Below are 13,299 nucleotides of genomic sequence, written 5' to 3'. Positions count from 1 at the left end.
CATCAACTAACAACAGACGAACCTTATCCTTCTGAGCTATGCGTGTGAGCTTTGTTGACTGATAGTAGGTGACACAACACTCTGACAGATTAGGCTCAGAGCTGCAATTTGTTTAAATTATACTTAGATTACTTCCAAGGACACATGTGTGGAAAACCTCTGAGGAAAATTGACTATTCAATTCTCTTTTACTTTACATGTGAACAAAATGTAGTCTTGTGCAATTAGTCTTGTAGTTTAATTGCACTTAACTACCTAACATTCTGCTGGAGTAGAACCAACATGGTAATAATGGAATTGCTGATTTTTCCTCTGGCCTTCTGATTGTTTATGCGATTTTATAAAACAAAATAACTAGCATATCTCACAACTAAGGGGTTTAGCTATGGTTGAAAATATGTTTCAGCTGGTTTCATTTTATATACAAAATATTTTTGGCGGTATCTTGTATTTTGCACAAAATGTCCCAGCTGCACATTGATAACTTTTTATTCCCGACAAATTTTTGTTTTGCCTCAAAATTATTAATCTATTCGTGTTTAAGGATGTAATTTTGAATCATGTCAGAAGGGCTGTTACTCTAAAGAGTTCATGGAAATACTTGTGAAAAATTTAGGCTTCCTGGAAGCCAATATTTATAGTGCTGGAGGACATGGCTAAATGCTAATTTCAAACAAAATACTATGGTTTCTACACCACTCTTCCTAACTTCAATATATTTTATCTTTAGTTAATTTTCACCTTTAGCTTTTCTGGTATTGAGCCTCATGCATGTTGGGCCATGGGGGTGGGATGGAGCTAATTTCCCTGCGTGTACTAGGTTGGCTCAGAAATCCTTTGTATCTACATCTGCATTATAAGTGATTTTAAATCTCAATTGGCATGAAAATCAATCAACCAAATGGAGACACACGGAATTGCAGATGCTAGTTTACAAACAAAGTCACAAAGTGCTGGGGTAACTCAGCAGATCAAGATGGATTCCAACCTAAAACATTATCTCCTTTACCTCCCCCCTCAACTCCATCCAATAGACAATAGACAATAGACAATAGGTGCAGGAGTAGGCCATTCAGCCCTTCGAGCCAGCACCGCCATTCAATGCGATCATGGCTGATCACTCTCAATCAGTACCCCGTTCCTGCCTTCTCCCCATACCCCCTCACTCCGCTATCCTTAAGAGCTCTATCCAGCTCTCTCTTGAAAGCATCCAACGAACTGGCCTCCACTGCCTTCTGAGGCAGAGAATTCCACACCTTCACCACCCTCTGACTGAAAAAGTTCTTCCTCATCTCCGTTCTAAATGGCCTACCCCTTATTCTTAAACTGTGGCCCCTTGTTCTGGACTCCCCCAACATTGGGAACATGTTATCTGCCTCTAATGTGTCCAATCCCCTAATTATCTTATATGTTTCAATAAGATCCCCTCTCATCCTTCTAAATTCCAGTGTATACAAGCCCAATCGCTCCAGCCTTTCAACATACGACAGTCCCGCCATTGCGGGAATTAACCTAGTGAACCTACGCTGCACGCCCTCCATAGCAAGAATATCCTTCCTCAAATTTGGAGACCAAAACTGCACACAGTACTCCAGGTGCGGTCTCACCAGGGCCCGGTACAACTGTAGAAGGACCTCTTTGCTCCTATACTCAACTCCTCTTGTTACGAAGGCCAACATTTCATTGGCTTTCTTCACTGCCTGCTGTACCTGCATGCTTCCTTTCATTGACTGATGCACTAGGACACCCAGATCTCGTTGAACTCCCCCTCCTCCTAACTTGACACCATTCAGATAATAATCTGCCTTTCTATTCTTACTTCCAAAGTGAATAACCTCACACTTATCTACATTAAACTGCATCTGCCATGTATCCGCCCACTCACACAACCTGTCCAAGTCACCCTGCAGCCTTATTGCATCTTCCTCACAATTCACACTTCCCCCCAACTTAGTATCATCTGCAAATTTGCTAATGGTACTTTTAATCCCTTCGTCTAAGTCATTAATGTATATCGTAAATAGCTGGGGTCCCAGCACAGAACCTTGCGGTACTCCACTGGTCACTGCCTGCCATTCCGAAAGGGACCCATTTATCCCCACTCTTTGCTTTCTGTCTGTCAACCAATTTTCTATCCATGTCAGTACCCTACCCCCAATACCATGTGCCCTAATTTTGCCCACTAATCTCCTAATCTCCTAATCTCCAAGGACCCAGTCTTTCCAGGTGAGACAAAGGTTCACCTGCACCTCCTCCAACCTCATCTATTGCATCCGCTGCTCTAGATGTCAACTTATTTACATCGGCGAAACCAAGCGCAGGCTCGGCGATCGCTTCCCTGAACACCTGCGCTCGGTCCGCATTAACCAAACTGATCTCCCGGTGGCCGAGCACTTCAACTCACCCTCCCATTCCCAGTCTGACCTTTCTGTCATGGGCCTCCTCCAGTGCCATAGTGAGGCCTACCGGAAATTGGAGGAACAGCAGTTTGCAGCCCAGTGGTATGAACATCGACTTCTCCAACTTTAGATAGTTCCTCTGTCCCTCCCTTCCCCTCCTCCTTCCCAGATCTCCCTCTATCTTCCTGTCTCCACCCATATCCTTCCTTTGTCCCGCCCCCCTGACATCAGTCTGAAGAAGGGTCTTGACCCGAAACATCACCCATTCCTTCTCTCCTGAGATGCTGCCTGACCTACTGAGTTACTCCAGCATTTTGTGAATAAATACCTTCAATTTGTACCAGCATCTGCAGTTATTTTCTTATACACATTATCCATCCGTGTTCTCCAGAGATGCTGTGTCTTTTTTTCAATCAACCACATGATGTAGAGACACACTGTAGAGACACACTAATGGATGTATGCGTATGTTTTAGGATAGATTTTCTTCCGTAGAGTTTTGCTGCCTGATTGCTGAAATGTCAGACCCACAGATATTCGTTTTGGGAGAGGACTGGATCAAGGGCAATCCATCTGTTCATAAGATCATAAGCGATAGGAGCAGAATTAGGCCATTCGGCCCATCAAGTCTACTCTGCCATTCAATCGTGGCTGATCTATCTCTCCCTCCTAACCCCATTTTCCTGCCTTCTCCCCAACACCTGGACTAATCAAGCATCTATCCATCTCTGCCTTAAAGATATCCACTGATTTGGCATTCAAGGCCTTCTGTGGTAAAGAATTCCACAGATTCACCTCCCTCTGACTAAAGAAATTCCTCCTCATCTCCTTCCTAAAAGAACATCCTTTAATTCTGAGGCTATGATCTCTAGTCCTAGACTCTCCCACTAATTGAAACATCCTCTCCACATCCACTCTATCCAAGCCTTTCACTATTCTGTATGTTTCAATGAGGTCCCCCCTCATTCTTCTAAGCTCCAGCAAGTGCAGGCCCAGTGCTGTCAAACACTCATCTTATGTTAACCTACTCATTCTTGTAAACCTCCTCTGAACCTTCTCAGAGCCAGCACATCCTTCCTCAGATATGGTGCCCAAAACTACTCACAATATTACAAATATGGCCTGACCAGCGCCTTATAGAGCCTCAGCATTACATCCCTGTTTTTGTATACAAGCCCTCTCGAAATAAATGCTAGAATTGCGTTTTCTTTCTTTACTGCTGATTCGACTTGCAGATTAACATTTGGGAATCCCAAGTCCCTTTGCACCTCCGTTTCTAGATTCTCTCCCGCCTTTATTCCTACTACCAAAATGCATGAGTACAACTTTGCGACACTATATTCCATCTGCCACTTCTCTGCCCACTCTCCCAACCTATCCAAATCCTTCTATTGAGTCCCTGATTTCTCTACACTACCTGTGCTTCCACCTATTTTCGTATCAGCCACAAACTTGGCCACAAAGCCTTCAATCCCCTTATCCAAATCATTAATATACGACGTAAGAGCAGCGGCCCCTGCAGCGAGCCCTGTGGAACCCCACTAGTCACGCAGCCAACTTGAAAAAGCCTCCTTTATTGCCACTCTTTGCCTTCTGCCAACCTGATATCCATGCTAGTATCTGCCCTTTGACACCATGGGTTCTTATCTTCCTTAGCAGCCTCCCGTGTGGCACCTTATCAAAGGCTTTCTGAAAATCTAGGTAAACATCTACTGCGTTCTCCTTTGTCTGTCCTGCTATTTACTTCTTCAAAGAATTCCAGCAAATTTGTCAGGCAAGACCTCCCCTGCACAAAGCCATGCTGATTTTGACTTATTTTATCGTGAACTTCTAAGTACTCCGTAGCCTCATCCTTTATAATGGACTCTAAAATCTTACCAACCACTGAAGTCAGACTAAGCGGCCTATTGTTCTCACTATTCAGATTTGCTCCCTTCTTGTGCAGTGGGGTAATATTGGCAAATTTTCCAATCATCTGGAACCACTCCTGACTCTCGTGATTCTTGAAATATCATTATCAATGCCTCCACAATCTCAAAAGCCGCCTTTTTCAGAACCCTAGGGTGCAGTCCATCTGGTCCAGGTGACCTATCCACCTTCAGCTCTTTCAGCTTCCCAAGCACCTTCTCCTTAGTAATAGCCACTCTTCTAATTTCCAACCCCTGACTCTCTTGAATTTCAGGCCCGTTGCTGGTGTCTTCCACTGTGAAGACTGATGCAAAAAAGTTATTCAACTCCTCTGCCATTTTTTCATTCCCCATTATCACTTCTCCTGCCTTATTTTCCAATGGTCCAAGGCCCACTCTTGCCTCTTTCTTACTCTTTAAACAACTTGCTATCCTCTTTTATATTATTGGCTAGCTTACCTTCAGGGTCATCCATAGAGTCATAGAGTAACACAGAGCGGAAACAGGCCCATCGACCCAATTTGCCCACACTGACCAACATGTCCCAGCTACACTAGTCCCACCTGCCCACATTTGGTCCATATCCCTCCAAACCTGCCCACATTTGGTCCATATCCCTCCAAACCTGTACTATCCATGTACCTGTCTAACTGTTTCTTTAATGTTAGGATGGTCCCTGCCTTAACTACCTTCTCTGGCACTTGTTGCTTACACCCACCACCCTTTGTGTGAAAAAGTTACCCCTCAGATTCCTGTTATATCTTTTCCCCTTCATCTTAAACCTATGTCCTCTGGTCCTCGATTCACCTACTCTGGTCAAGAGACTCTGTGCATCTACCTGGTCTACTCTTCTCATGATTTTATACACCTCTATAAGTTCTCCCCTTATCCTCCTGCGCTCCATGGAATAGAAACCCAGCCTGCTCAACCTCTCCCTATAGCTCAGACCGTCTAGTCTTGGCAAAATCCTCGTAAATCTTCTCTGTACCCTTTCCAGCTCAACAACATCTTTCCTATAGCATGGTGCCCAGAACTGGACACAATATTCTAAATGCGGTCTCACCAACATCTTATACAAGTGCAACATGACCTCCCAACTTCTATACTCAACACTCTGACTGATGAAAGCCAAAGTGCCAAAAGCCTTTTTGACCACCTTATCTACCTGTGACTCGACCTTCAAGGAACCAAGCACTTGTACTCCTAGATCTCCCTGCTCTACAACACTACCCAGAGGCCTACCATTTACTGTGCAGGTCCTGCCCATGTTAGACTTCCCAAAATGCAACACCTCACATTTCTCTGTATTAAATTCCATCAACCATTCCTCAGCCCACCTGGCCAATCGATCCATATCCTGCTGCAATTTTTCACAACCATCTTCACTATCTGTACATCCACCCACTTTTGTATCATCTGCAAACTTGCTAATCTTGCCGTGTATGTTCTCATCCAAATCATTGATATAGATGACAAACAGTAACAGCACCGAACCCTGAGGCACACCACTAGTCACAGGCCGCCAGTCTGAGAAGCAACCTTCCACCATCACCCTCTGCTTCCTTCCACGAAGCCAATGTTCTATCCATTGAGCTATCTCTCCTTGGATCCCATGTGATCTAACCTTCCAGAGCTGCCTACCATGCGGAACATTGTCGAATGCTTTGCTGAAGTCTATGTACACAACATCTACAGCTCTGCCCTCATTAACCTTTTTGGTCACATTTTCAAAAAACTCAATCAGGTTTGTGAGACACAACCTTCCACGTACAAACACATGCTCACTATTCCTAATCAGCCCTTGTCCGTCTAAATGCCTGTATATCGTATCCCTCAGAATACTCTCCATTAACTTTCCAACTCCAGGTGTCAAGCTCACTGGCCGATAGTTCCCAGCATTTTCCCTGCAGCCTTTCTTGAATAGAGGCACAACATTTGCAACCCTCCAGTCTTCCGGCACCTCTCCTGTATTTAAAGACGACTCGTAAAACTTTTTTACGAGTCCTTTTAACTCGACCAACCGGCAAATTTGGGTGTTTGTTGTGTTGGAAGGAGGCACGTGTGAATGCAGCTGTTTGTCCAGAAGAGGTATTGATGAGGACATGCATTTTTGGGAAATGGGATGCTGGCACATCAGTGGCCTGGATTGCATTCCCTTTGCTCCCAAGCTCACTGAAAATACTGAGAAGCACAAAGTCTCCTTGACCTTTGAATTTGTTCTGTGTGTATTTACACATTGTCTGCTTCATCCAATTGAGATACAAAACACTTAAAATTTCAAAGTCGTGCAGAAAACGGAGGGATATGAAAGGCAGTGAATTTCAGAGAGTCCCTTGCCCATCAAGACGGCAAAGGAACATCTTGATACCCGATGTTCCTTATGATCATTCTGGTGCAGCATGGGTTTTGTTGAATAGATTCTCCGCTGCTATTCTGGCAGTTCTTGTGCTAATTATTATTTATGGGAGAAAGAAGTAAGTCACACACAAGCTATCTATTCATGTGATTTGTTGTCTTTGAAGAGGTCACGGGGGAGAATTCCAAAGGGTGAATGCGCCTCAGCAACTTACATCAGACTTCATGTGGACGATGCTTTGTAGGTTTTCACGAACCCGCTGCAAACAAACCCAGTAGTAACCTCTTGTTCAGGTCATGACAATATTTATCAACGGAGCTTGTGAAGCAGTGTGAGTGCCATCTATTGCATCTGAAGTTTCTTTTAAAGAAATCCTATAAATAGCCCTATTAAACTAATGTGTAGGAAAGGACTGCAGATGCTGGTTTATACTGAAGATCGACACAAAGTTCTGGAGTAACTCAGGCAGCATATCTGGAGAGAAGGAATGGGTGACATTTCGGGTGAGAACCCTTCTTCAGATGTCTATTCACAAAATGCTGGAATAACTCAGCAGATCAGGCAGCATCTCAGGAGAGAAGGAATGGGTGATGTTTCGGGTCGAGACCCTTCTTCAGACTGAAGAAGGGTCTCGACCCGAAACGTCACCCATTCCTTCTCTCCTGAGATGCTGCCTGACCTGCTGAGTTACTCCAGCATTTTGTGAATAAATACCTTCGATTTGTACCAGCATCTGCAGTTATTTTCTTATACTTCTTCAGATGTCTATCTTTCTACTATTAAACTAATGCTCTGCTGTAATGTCAAACCGGATAAAAATTCCCAGTTCCCAGGAAAAGTGTCAATTATCTGATGAATGCATTTCTGAATGCACACCACCTGATAGATATAATCGGCAATGTATGTGCAAAATAAATCCTATTTATTATATCTTTCCTGGTGAACAATGCATTGATTTTACTATGTGTAAGAAGGAACTGCAGATGCTGGTTTAAACCGAAGATCGACCCGAAAAGCTGGAGTAACTCAGCGGATCAGGCAGCATCTCTGGAGCGAAGGAATGGGTGACGTTTCGGGTCTTAGGGTCTCGACCCAAACGTCACCCATTCTCTGCAGAGATGCTGCCTGTTCCACTGAGTTACTCTAGCTTTTTGTGTCTATCATTGATTTGACTACCCTTATTCTTGTGCCACAATCCTCTCATGACTGCAACCCATCCATTTTATGTAATCTCCAGCCCTACATGCACAAAGTTTGCATGACCCTAAGCCTGATATTTTGCACATTCCTCCGCGTGTTTGGTCTCACCACCGCCATCTCTTCTAAGATGCCCATGAAGTCTAACTTTTGGCTGATGCGTTTGGACAACTGCCCTAACTTGATGGTATCAGGTTTTTGTCTGCTTAGTCTGTCAGGCTATGAAGAACCCTGGGGTGCTGTAAGGCTCCTTTAAGACGCTAAGTAAATGGAAGTTACTTTTGTTGATATGACATGAAGTTGGAATTGTCATGAACATTTCAGTCACGAGCAGAGCTTTATCTTGCCTGTCTTTGTAGAGGAGGGTGTGCAGCACACCTTATCTCTTTGAAAAAAGCACATTGTACACACCTCATATTATTCATTGAGCTAGTTAGACCCTTGATAGTCTTTAAATCGTTTTGAGAGAGTTTCACCTTGGAGACCATTCTTCAGGCAGCAGAGTTGGGCAGCTGGTGGAGTCACTGTCTCCGCTCCAGCAACTAGATTCCGTCCTGACCTCCGGTATTGTTTGTGCCTCCAAATGTTCCAGTTTCTTCAAAAGATCTGAAAGACAAATGGATTAATACATTAATTGGTCACTGTAAACCATCTCTTGCGTCTGTGTTTGTGGTAGAATCGGGGTAAGGAGGGGTGAGTCATGGGAATTTGGAAGGATAAAATGGGATTAGTGGAAACAGTGTTTGATGATTGGCACAGACTCCGTGGGCTGAAGAATCTGTTTCTGCACTTTATGACTGTCTGACTCATGGTCTCATTCTACCTTCTTCATCATCCCCTACTTCATAAATTCATAAGTCATAGGAGCAGAAGGATGCCATTCGGCCCATTGAGTCTACTCTGCCATTCAAACATGGCTGGTCTATGTTTCCTTCTTAACCCCATTCTCCTGCCTTTTCCCCATAACTCTAGACCCGTTACTAATCAAGAATCTGTCAATCTCCACCTTAAAAGTACCCAGTGACTTGGCCATCATCTTCTCATCATCTTCCATTGAAACAGCCAACAATTTGTATTTGTCGCACCTTTGACATAATAAAATGTCCCAAGGGTCCTGACAAGATTTAAACTATCTTCACACCACTAAAAGAGATATAACAGCAGATAAACAAGAGCTCAGTTAAAGAGGCAAGTTTCAAGAAGCATCGTAAATGGAGGAAGAGAAGCACAGAGATAGAGAGGTTTAGGCACAGAGATAGAGTTTAGGCACAGAGAAATATGTTCAGAGAGAGAATTGTAGAGCGTTGGACTTTTACACCTGCCCACTGCCCACAGAGGAGAGATTACATTTAGGGATAATGAAGAGTGAACATAATGGGAGGATTGAATCTGTCTTGGAGACTGGAGATTACAGAGGACTTTTATTACGAAAGCTAGGCATTGGGTTGCAAACATGGGAGTGTTTAGTGAATGGGACACAATGGTTTCAGGGATAGGCAGCAGAGTTATGATTGAGTTTAACATTTCTGGAGTACAGAGGGAGAGGCTGAGAACCAACTTGCTGCTGAATAGCTGTTTGTGGAAGATTCATGTTCAACGTAAATCCTGTATCTAGTGCTGAGAATTGTACGGGGCAAAAGATATCTGCTCTCTAGCTTGTTTTAGAGAATACATGATTTGACTTTGTTCAATGCTGAATAAAGTTATCAAATCTGGATTTTTCTTGTGAAATCCTATTAATCCTGGCGTTCCTAGAGTTTCTGTAACATGCAGTGAGCTTTTACTACATTTTTTATATTAACTGACGGGTGCCATGTAACTTGGCAGACTGGTCCTGTACCAAGTAGTCCTGAGCCAAGAAGAGTGATATAGACAATAGACAATAGGTGCAGGAGGAGGCCATTCGGCCCTTCGAGCCAGCACCGCCATTCAATGTGATCATGGCTGATCATTCGCAATCATACCCCGTTCCTGCCTTCTCCCCATACCCCCTGACTCCACTATCCTTAAGAGCTCTATCCAGCTCTCTCTTGAATGCATTCAGAGAATTGGCCTCCACTGCCTTTTGAGGCAGAGAATTCCACAGATTCACAACTCTCTGACTGAAAAAGTTTTTCCTCATCTCCGTTCTAAATGGCCTACCCCTTATTCTTAAACTGTGGCCCCTTGTTCTGGACTCCCCCAACATTGGGAACACTTCTTATCACTTCTGATAAGTAATCTGGCATCATGTGGGCTTCATCCAATTGCCATTTCACCTAAGCCTGATGTAGAACTAAATTTTAAAAGGCAGTACCTCTTGTGGATTTTTTAAATGTAGTGTGTAATCTTTTGAATATTAAAAGTGGAACTGAATTCCACTTGATCTCAAGCAAAGCAAAATAAGTCAACCACTTTTGAAGTAAGTATGGTGTTCATTTTCTAATTATTTAAATAAAAAATATCGTTTCTATTTCCACAATAGAAAAGATTTCGTAAGGATGTTTCTTCCTTAAGAATTCAACAATTGCCATTTGAAACAAGTGTTTGAGGATTTGTGATTTTTTTTTCTGTAACAGTGAGATGGTGAGAACTATTGTTAAAAATGCACTGCATTTCTGTTCACCTTTTGTAGTTTGAGAATCTAGGAAACATTTCCGACTTTTGAAGAACTAAGTTTCAGTTGAGTAATAACCATAAACAGTTATTGTGTCCTCCTTCCCAGTGGTTTTATGTTTTATTGCTAACTGAGTAGGCTATCATTGTTTGCTTTAAAATATGAGATGGTTTGGTCATTGTGGTGAGCAATGAGCGACTGAAACACTATCTTGTATATAATTTTGCAAAGTACAAACAGATGTTCAATAAGGAACCTTGCTGATGAAAATAATCATTAACTGTATTTTTGAAGCTCTTGGGATATGTTTACGGCAACAGCACAACAGGCAGGGTAACATTTCTTCGATACTCTTGACAAGATTTTGATAAGAGAATTAAATTACTGTTTGAATTATTAAATTTATTGTCTATTCTATCACAGATACAGTAATTATTCATTTTTCCTTCATGCTGCTTTTTGAAAGTTCAATTTGGGCTTTAAGATCAAAGCAAAAATGCATTTGTTTAAAGAATAGCTTAATCCTTTAGCTAGGGTAACATAAGGTCTGGCTCATTAACCTAAGCATGGTAATTACAAACTGTGGGAAAAAATGTGGCTCACAAATACTTTGCTGTGTGGAAATGCTGAGGGGGGTAAAGCAGTGGTTTACTTCCTTCAAATCTTTGTGATGGGTCAAGGAAGGGCTTCACAGTTATTACCCGGCATCTAATGATTTAAGAAAAACACATGAATGTATGAAATAGATGCAGGAGAGTCCCTCTAGCCCGCACCACCATTCAACAGGATCATAGCTGTTCTGATCTCGGCCTCAACTCCAATTTGTTGCCTGTACCCCAGAACCTTCAACTCCCCATTTCGTCCAGTGAACAATAATAAAATTATAAAAGGACTGGACAAGCTAGATGCAGGTAAAATGTTCCCTGTTTTGGGGCAGTCCAGAACCAGGGGCCACAGTCTAAGAATAAAGGGGAGGCCATTTAAAACTGAGGTGAGAGGAAACTTTTTCACCCAGAGAGTTGTGAATTTGTGGAATTCTCTGCCACAGAAGGCAGTGGAGGCCAATTCATTGGATGAATTTAAAAGAGAGTTAGATAGAGCTCTAGGGGCTAGTGGAATCAAGGGGTATGGGGAGAAGGCAGGCACAGGTTACTGATTGTGGATGATCAGCCATGATCACAATGAATGGCGGTGCTGGCTCGAAGGGCCAAATGGCCTCCTCCTTCATCTATTTTCTATGTTTCTATGTTAATAGTAGTGCAACTTGGTCAAGTAGACATAACATTTATTAAAGATGACATTTATTAAAGATTTATTAAATATGTGGATTTCAATTCACTTGAAATTATCCAAATAGATATATTTTGCAAAAATTGCATGACTTGAAATAATTCAAATGGATATATTTTTGCCAAACATGCATTAAAAACTAAATGTGACCTTATATCAGTTACGCTAAAACTAGTCACAGTTAGGCTAGCTATTTGCATTTGTTAAAACAATCCCTTTTTTTGTTTATGCAATTATGTTTAGCTTATTGAGTAGGAAAAGATGCAACTACCTCAAAAGATGTCCTTAATTCACTTTAGGATATGTTTTTAATTCTACATTGTTGTTTCTATTTGGATGAAACAACAGAGGAAGAACTGGAAAATTAGGCAGAAAGTGCTTTTCCGAACTTTCTGCTCACTAAATATGGATGATCGAATCATAGAATAGCAGATGAGGCCATTTGACCCATCATAGCTGTGCCTGGTGTTTGGTATAGCTACCAAAGAGGTGCAGACTTTTCCACTCTCTGTAGCCTGGTATTTTCTTTTATCGTAGACGAGAATTTGCTAACCAAATGTGTGGAATTTGTGCTCGAATAATGTTTGAATTACCAAGCAACCTCTGCCAAGGAAGAAATGCCCTGCAAACTGGACTTCTGATCTGTGTGCAAGCAGTATCTTGTCTGTTACCTCCCTGCAAGTTTCATAAAATTATTGCCTTTGCACATTAGTTTCCCCATTAAAATTGGCACAAAAATTGACCCTGGCAATTAATAATATAAGTACCCTTTAACAATGTCATATTTGGTTATGGCATCATCAATTTCTCCAACCCAGAAAGTATATGCAAAGTCTCACTCCTTCAAGTAGTAAGTTGCCAGAGATTTTGAAAAATATAAAACGTTACATTTTAACATACATTCATATTTTTCATTTGCCTTTTCTTTTACTCTTAATCTCATACTTTATTTTTCTTTCTGTACACATATCATAAAAATGACTATGTTTCCAAACTACTTACCAAATGGTCTGAAGGTCTAAAGAAATAGTAAAGTGTATTAAATTAATAAACTGGAATTATTTTTCTCTGAACCGGTTCTGAACTGAACGGTTGGACTAAGTTGGTGCACTGAGTCTGTACTATTCCGCCAACCTGTTACCTATCATTTTAATGCCACTTATCCACTCGCAGACCTCGTCCAAAACAACCTAGAACTTTATTCTAATTTAATAATCAATGTGAATTGAGTTCGTATAGGCATGATTTCCCCATTTCTGGTATTGTGCTTGGACTGGTTAACGGTCAGTTTAGTTTAGTTTAGTTTAGAAATACAGTGCAGAAACAGGCCCTTCGGCCTACTGAGTCCACACCGACCAGCGATCCCCGCACATTAACACTATCCCACACCCACTAGGAACAATGTACACTTATACCAAGCCAATTAACCTACAAACGTGTACGTCATAGCAGTGTGGGAGGAAAATGATCTCGGAGAAAACCCACACGGTCACGGGGAGAACGTACAAATTCTGTACAGACAAGCACCATAGTCGGGATCAAACCCGGGTCTCT

At 42.1% G+C, this 13,299-nt stretch overlaps 1 protein-coding gene and 1 long non-coding RNA gene across 5 annotated transcripts in view; one reads left to right on the top strand and one right to left on the bottom strand.

Annotated features, from left to right (window-relative positions):
- The window catches only part of LOC144603731 (uncharacterized), a 120,969-nt gene that overhangs the window by 4,351 nt on the left and 103,319 nt on the right, over positions 1 to 13,299 (bottom strand). The window contains exon 2 of the long non-coding RNA XR_013548654.1: positions 8,336 to 8,465. This is a non-coding gene — a long non-coding RNA (uncharacterized LOC144603731). The remainder of the gene's footprint in view (positions 1 to 8,335; positions 8,466 to 13,299) is intronic.
- The window catches only part of cped1 (cadherin-like and PC-esterase domain containing 1), a 219,716-nt gene that overhangs the window by 158,293 nt on the left and 48,124 nt on the right, over positions 1 to 13,299 (top strand). The gene's annotated exons all lie outside the window — the stretch shown is intronic.

This window comes from Rhinoraja longicauda, chromosome 20 (assembly GCF_053455715.1).
Source record: "Rhinoraja longicauda isolate Sanriku21f chromosome 20, sRhiLon1.1, whole genome shotgun sequence".
NCBI lineage: Eukaryota > Metazoa > Chordata > Chondrichthyes > Rajiformes > Arhynchobatidae > Rhinoraja > Rhinoraja longicauda.
Note: the sequence above shows the minus strand (reverse complement) of the source record. Positions and strands in the feature narration are given on the sequence as shown.